Source organism: Orycteropus afer, unplaced genomic scaffold (genome assembly GCF_000298275.1).
Source record: "Orycteropus afer afer isolate SDZICR_OR568_19922 unplaced genomic scaffold, OryAfe1.0 scaffold00216, whole genome shotgun sequence".
NCBI lineage: Eukaryota > Metazoa > Chordata > Mammalia > Tubulidentata > Orycteropodidae > Orycteropus > Orycteropus afer.
The window spans coordinates 5,371,115-5,379,012 of NW_006921803.1; positions in this window are offsets into that span (position 1 = coordinate 5,371,115).

Here is a 7,898-nt window from a genome sequence, read left to right on the forward strand (position 1 = left end):
AATAGGATCTATTTGCACTGTTCCATAATTGCCTAAAACCTTAGTATGTCAGAGTTAGAAAAATTCTCTTGCATTCTTTTTTAACTGATGCAAGTAGCCTATTGTAAGAATAAGTGCACCATTTATTTAATCATTCCCATATTGATGGGTTGTTGTTGTTGTTGTTATGTGCTGTGAGTTGGACCTGACTCATAGTGATCCCTCCTTAGCTTTCTGAGGAGTATCACAACGGAAGTAGATTGCCCCATCTTCCTTCTGAGGAGTGGCTGGTGGATTTGAACCGCCAGCCTTCTGGTTAGCAGTCAAGTGCTTTAAGCACTATGCTACCAGAGCTCCCTATTGATGGGTAGTTGTTTTCAATTTTCACTAGTATGAAATGCCCTAAAGAACTTTGGTATGTGCTCTTTTTCATATGTTCAAATATCAATTTTTTTCTTCTTTCTTCTTTGAGGCTATTACTCTATGATTATATATGTTTCAGATGTTTTCACCAGGCCATATTTTTATTATTAGTTTGCATATGGTGTTTTTCAACATACAGAATTTTGAAATTTTGATGTAGACAAATGTATCAATCTTTTCAAAAGACATAATTTTGTTGTCATGTTTAAGAAGATCTTCTCCATACACAAGACTATATACACATTGTCCTGCATTTTGTGTTAATATTTGACCTCTCAATATTTTATCCACCTGGAATTTATTCTGTCTATATGATGTTGTAATAGGTAGAGTTCTAAGATTTACCCCAGTGACCTTGCTCTTGTATAATCCCCTTCCCTTTGAGTGTATGTGAATCTGTGATTATGTCATTATATTTATGGCAAGGGGGAGACTATCTATATGGGCCCTATCTAATTGCATGATCCCTTTGAAGCAGAGAGTTTTCTTAGGCTGGTAGCAGAAGAGGAAGTCAGATAGATTCAAAACATGAGAAGAGCTCAAGTTCTGTTACCATTTGAAGATGGAGGGAGCAACATGAGAAGGAATGCAGGTGGTCATGAGGAGCAGAGAGTGGCTCCTGGCTGAGAGCCAGCAAAAAAAAAAAAAAAAAAAAAACCCTGGTGACCTCAGACCTGCAGCCTCAAGGAACTGGATTCTGCTGGCAACCCGAATGAGTTTGGAAGGAGATTCTTCCCCAGAGATTCAAGATAAGAATCCAGCAGGCTTAACCCTTGATTCTGTCCTATGAGACTCTGAGCAGAGAACTCCAGAACTTCTGACCTAGAGAACTGTGAGATAATTAATAAATGAGCACAGTAACTCCCTGGGTCTGACTTTCTGACAACTTTCAGTGGCATCACTAGGGTTAGTGTTACCCAGTGGGGTAACTCATGGTATCAGCCCCTCTATGGACATCCTTCTTTACCAGACCACACAGAATCCTCAGTAATGCTTACCATCAATTATAATCAAATAATCATATGTGATAAATATAATTGTAAATTGCTTAACCATAATACTTCTTAGATTACATGAATATTAAGAACAAAATTGTTTTATAAAATGTTTCTATGTTGAATTACAACATTATTAGTTACAACACTGTTGGTAACAGAGAAGAAGCCCTTTTTTATTTTTCTCCTTCTTTTCCTTTAATTACTACTTTGTTCTCAAAAAAGTTATTGATACAGGTTCACAAATACTACTGGCCACAATATTGTAGTTAAAACACCAGAAAATCTGACAAAAAGTCTGTAACTGTAAAAACACTGGCAGCAACAAAAACAACAGTGTGTACTTGTAATGAAACTACTTGATTCAAAGTGTCATTGTCACTGGGTAATAATGACCTGAGCTCATTAGGAGGTTCAAACAATAAATTAGCATTGAGTTTTATAGCCTTGTAGACATGCTGATACATGTAAACTAAGCTTATGAAAAATGTTTTTGTTGTTACAACTTACTACAGGAATATCATTGAAAAGGCTCAAAGTCTTTTCTTGCACTAAAGTAAGGCCAAATAAGAACTGTGTGCACTTGTTTTGACTTCCCTACAAATTCAACTTAAAGACTCACTTAGGAGCAGATATAGTTTGTAACCTGGGAACTTGTATTCTTTTAAGCCATTAAGTTTGTAGTAATTTGTTATGCAGTTATAGAAAATTAATTAATAACTTTTTGCCATCAAGTTGATACTGACTCATAGCAACCCATAACAACTCATAGCAATCAGTTTCAGAGTAGAATTGTGTTACACAGGGCTTTCAATGGCTATAATCTTATGGAACTAGATTGCCAATAGACGCTGCTGGGTGGATTTGAACTGCCAAACTTCCAGTTAGTAATCATGTGCAAACCATTTGTGCCACACAGGGACCTTGGAAACTAATAAAAGACCTATTTTTATTTTTTAAACAGATGGATAGCCAATTGTTTAAATACAACCTATAGAACAGTCCCTCCTATCCCCACCTATTTGAAATGCTATCTTTATAATAAACTAATTTCACATGCATGTGTGAGTCTGCTTCTCTATTCATTAATTAACTTGTGTGTTTCTGAGTCAATACCACATAATGAATTTTACAACCATATTCGTAACTATACTGATGAGCAGTTCTATCAGGGTGGCCTGTCAACACTTCAAAGTCATATGACCTCATAAACTGTCCTTTTTTTGTTGTGAATGGCACCACTGTTTTATAAGTTACTCAGACCAAAATTAGTGGTATTTTCCTTCAGTGTACACAATGTTGATAAAATGGTATTTCTAAAACCTCTTTATGATCAAATTACTACTTTTTTTTCTTCTTAAAAATGTTCCATGACTCTCTTTGACTACAAAGTTAAATCCATACTCTTAATCTTGCATTCCAGGCCTTCGATAGTCAGACTACAATCTACTTTTCTAAATTGATCCCTATTTCTCTCTTCTATACACCCCGTGTTTTTTAAACAAATTAATCTTTAATACACTTATTTTGAGGTCTCCTTGCCTTCACCCAAGGGGCTCTGGTGGTGTGTAGTGGCTAAGGCATTTGGCTGCTAACCAGAAGCTCAGCAGTTCAAACTCAACAGCTGCTCCTCAGCAAAAAGATGAAGCAATCTATTTCCGTAAAGATTTACAGCCTTGGAAACCCAATGGGGGTCACTATGAGTCAAAATCAACTTAGTGGCAGTGTTCTTTATTTTTTGCCTTCACCCAACCTGTTTCCTAACCAGAAATGTTGTTCTTTCTGTCTGTACCTCCCAAATCATGCTATTTTCATTGCACTTCTCCTAAACTAGGCACTTCTGGTTCCTGGTTTGAGCATTCTTGTATTCTTACACTGAACTCCCCCACTGTTTGCTAAGCTCTAAGATACCCCTTGGAAAAAATTCCTTTTCTGGGAATTGTGCCCAAGAGACAAGAAAGTTGGCACTGAGTCATATCCAGCATCTGCAGGGTGGAGAAGTGATCTTTATATATGCAGTCATCGCAATAAAATTCCACTGCCACTTTAATAGCTATGAAATCAGCTCCAACAGGACTTGATGTGCAGTAAAAATGAATAAGAATAAGATGTATCACCTGCTTTAAAGGCACTGACTATCTGGGGCATGAATTCTTGAAAAGTTTATGTAGTTATGGTCTTTTCCTAAGTGCAATTGTGAGCTAAAACATGCTGAATAACATATAGGTAATAATGTGACATGTTCAAAGGAATGAAATAATACTCAGGTTGGAGCTGTGGCAGCAGCACTGAATATGGAGGACAATCATATAATTTAAAATTGAATTTATAATTGTTGATAAATTAGTCTATGCAGCAAACTACAAATAAACATCCACAGTACTTGCCAAGTATTGTTTTACTAAAAGCTTTGTGAGAAACTGAAATCCACATCAATTTATCTACAAATGCTTAGGTATTTTAGCAGTCTGAATAAGTTATAGTTCATCTTTTAAAAAAAGAAAAGAAAAACATACAAAACATAAATATGAAGTTTAATAAATGATACGAGCAAACATCTATGTTCCAAGAAACTAGGTCAATAAATAGTATAACAGCATATTTCAAGTTCCAGGAATCCCCAAAATGTATTTTTCTGATCATAGGCACTTCCTTTGCACTAAAAGTCACCTCTGTATTAATCTTTGTAATAGTCACGTCTGTGGCTTTTTTTTTTTTTTAAATAGTTTTTTACCTAGGTATGCATCCTAAAAATATTGTTTCATTTTGTCTATTTTTACCTTTATGTAGATATAATCATGCTGGGTGTATTTTTTTGTTTCTTCTCTTACTTTATGTTATGTTTTCTGAGAAGCAGTCATATTATTTACATTGTTGGATAATTGCATATGAGTATGCCAAAAATTTGTTCATTCTTTCTATTATTGATGTGCTTTTGGGTTTCTTTTCACTTTGGGAGTTTTACACACCATTACTATAAAATGTTTTATGTGATGGAACAGCTGTTGAAAAGTTTTCAACAACTGAAGTCTTGGTGGGTTTGTTTCTGTTGTCTATAGTTTCTATTGATTCACTGCATGGAGTTGTTTTCATATATGTGCTTGCTTATCTTTGTAAGCTGATGATTGTCCTTGAAGAGTTAATTATAAAAATAATTTGAGAGAGGCCTGTTACAAAAGTGCTTGCCTCCAGAGATAATTTATATTTGTTCTGCCAGGTGCTGGTGGACACTTCTAGTCTAGGACTATCTTTAACCAAATTTATGGTTAAGGTTCCATAACCCACACAGGCAGTGTGAATGTGGGTTGCAAATTTCTGTATGAGTCAATTTACTTCTAGTTCCCCCTTACTCTGAAGGCATAGTTCTTTGGTACTCAGCTGACTATGGAGAAAGTCTCCTATTAGACACTTCACCATGAGCAGGCCTAGGCTTTTGGACAAAAAAGCCATTAAGACAAAAGTGAATTTTCTTCTGATCAGAAAATATCCTCAGGGCAGAAGATTTTGTGATAACGTATCTCTCTGGGTTATGACTTTCTCTTCACTGTTTTGGCCTAGTGGCACAAACAATTAAGTGCTTGACTACTTACTGAATTGCCTGAGAAGACAGTCCTGGTAATGTTTCCAAAAGGTTGTGTTGTTGTGTTGTTATGTGCCATTGAGTAGCCCCTGACTCATAGCGACCCCTCCTTGGGTTTTCGAGGCAGTATCACTACAGAAGTAGGATTGCCCAACCTTCCTTCTGAGGAGTGGCTGGAGGGTTATAGCCTTGAAAATCCTATGGCACTGTCCTACTGTGCACACATGAGTTTGTTATAAGTGGGAATTGACTTGACAGAAACTTACAACAATTCTTTACTATCTTGTTAGTTCTTCAATGAAAGACTTTTATTTATTTTTTTTTAAGTCTTCTATTCACAATTTTTAGTTGCCCCCCCCCTTTTTTTTGTATGAGAATTGCTTCAAGTAACCTAGCCCACACTTTCCGGAAACAGAAGTTCCTGGCTAAGTCATTCTGAAATGATTAATTCCAGAACCTGCTGCAGAGGAGAGAGTAAAACTGGATTTGGCTTTCTGCAATCTGCAATCTGCAAAGTACACAATTTTGTTAGCTAATATTTTGCCTTTTGTTAAATTCTAGTCTTATTTTGCCTACATTGGTCTGCAGACATATATATATATATACACCCTCATAGCTAGAAAGTTATTGTCTTGACCTGTAACAGCATGCTCTGCGTTTCCTCCTCCATCTCAGAGTTTCCATTATCATCTCAGTTCTCATCAGGAAAGATGCCAAATTTGCAGCCTGTGCCAAAGGCCAAACCCTGGCTACATAAATGTCTGTGCTCTTAGGCTTCTCCCTCTGTTTTCTTTTTAATCAGTTAAACATTAGTCTTTTCTGGCTCCTTCTCATTGTTTCATGACTCTATGATCACCATTCATTTTAATAACATAAATTTGGGAATCATTTTAACATTTTTATTATTTCTGGTCAAAAATACTTCCTGTTGAGACACCATTTCTCACTCTTTGGTCTGCATATAGACAATTTTGCTTTGCTTCAGTTGTCTTCTTAAATTTGAAACATGTAGTCATGCTTGAAAGATTCCAGAGGTAAATATATTCTATTACAAGTTACTTCACAGTTTTCATTGTGTAGTAAAAACATACAGGGCCATTTACACAGCCTTCTCTTCCAGCCTCTCTATTTCTGGGGCCTGTCATCTCTCCCTAATACCTTCATCCCTAAATACATAACATGGTAACAGTACTCCTGATAGATATATTCATACAATATGCTCCATATTTCTGTCTGCATTACAGGAAACAAATCTTGAATTGACGAAACTCAAACCAGGATAAGCTTCTTGCAAAGGACTTTGAAAATGGAACTAGCTAGTCTTTTGAACTAAGGCACTGCCATAGACTGGAGAACAAAGAAAACTTGTATGTAATGACCAGACTCAGATCCAAGTTTTGTGGGTCATAAAATGGAATCAAATTTGAGGTTAGAGTCTAAGAGAAATAATACAAAATAAATTCAAAATTATACATGGATTGTCTGAGTTCTCTCCAAAAACCAAACTCACTGTCATCAAGTTGATTCCGACTCATAGAGACCCCCATTGGGTTTTTGAGGCAGTAAATATTTATGGAAGTAGATTGCCCAGTCTTCCTTCCGTTGAGTAGCTGGTGGGTTTGAACTCCCAGCCTTCTGGATAGTAGTCCAATGCCTTAGACATTATGCCACCAGAGCTCCTTGTCTTAGTTCTTTACTCACTGCTGTCGAGTTGGATCTGACTCATAGCGACCCTTCCTTGGGTTTCCAAGGCAGTATCACTACGGAAGTAGATTGCCCAACCTTCCTTCTGAAGAGTGGTTGGTAGGTTTGAACCACCAGCCTTCTGATTAGCAGTCAAATGCCTTAGGCACTATGCCACCAGAGCTCCCCTTAGTTCTGCTATAACAGAAATACCACAAGTGGGTGGTTTTAGCAAACAGGAATTTGTTCTCTTACAGTTTAGGCTAGAAGTCCAAATTCAGAGTGCTGGATCTAGGAGCTGGGTGAGGTCCCTTGACGTTGGGCTTCAGCTCTGCCTCTTGTTCCAGGCCCACTGGAGTTGGAGGCTTCTTTTGATTCACATAGCTACTTGGCTGCTGAGGCTGATGAGCCCAAGATTAGCAGGTAACATGGCACAATCTCAAGATTAGCAGAAAACATGGGTGGCCACTGGTGCAAATCCAGGAACAATCCCAACATCAGCAGACAACGTGGTAAGCCACTAGTTCAAGTCCAGGAATTTGAGGTGAAGATTTGTCTAAATGTAGGATCCAAATGTGCTTAAAAGCTAGAGAACTTTTCCAAAGCTTCTCCATGTATACTATGAGCAAATCACACCACAAAGTTTACTCCCCTTTTAACAATTCAGCTGCTCACAGCAGATTCCACCACGCAGGTGATTATAGTCTCATTATTGGGAATAACTAAAATCAGCTGCGAAGCCACTCAAACTCATGGCCCAGCCAAGCTGACACACAACCTTAACTACTACATGGACCTTGAACCAAATTTGTGCAAGTGATGGTCTCTTCTGTTATTTTAAAGGTAAATCTGTCTCTGGTAGTGCTATAGACCAACCAACCAAACAAAAAACCCCCAAACAACAACTAAACTCAGTGCCATTTGCCATTGAGTCAATTCTGACTGATAGCGACCGTCACTGGGTTTCCAAGGTGGTAAATCTTTATGGAAGTAGATTGCCCCATCTCCCTTCCATGGAGCAGCTGGTGGGTTGGAGCTGCTGATCTTCTAGTTAGCAGCCAAATATCTTATTTATTTATTTATTTTTATTAAGATTTGGGTGAAGATCCACAGAGCAAATTCACCTTCCATACAGCAGTCCACACACACCTTGTCTCATGTCATCGACCAAAACCCACAACGCAGCAGCTCCCCTCCCACTTCCCCCCCGCAGCCACCTCCTCCCAGTGTCCATCCCT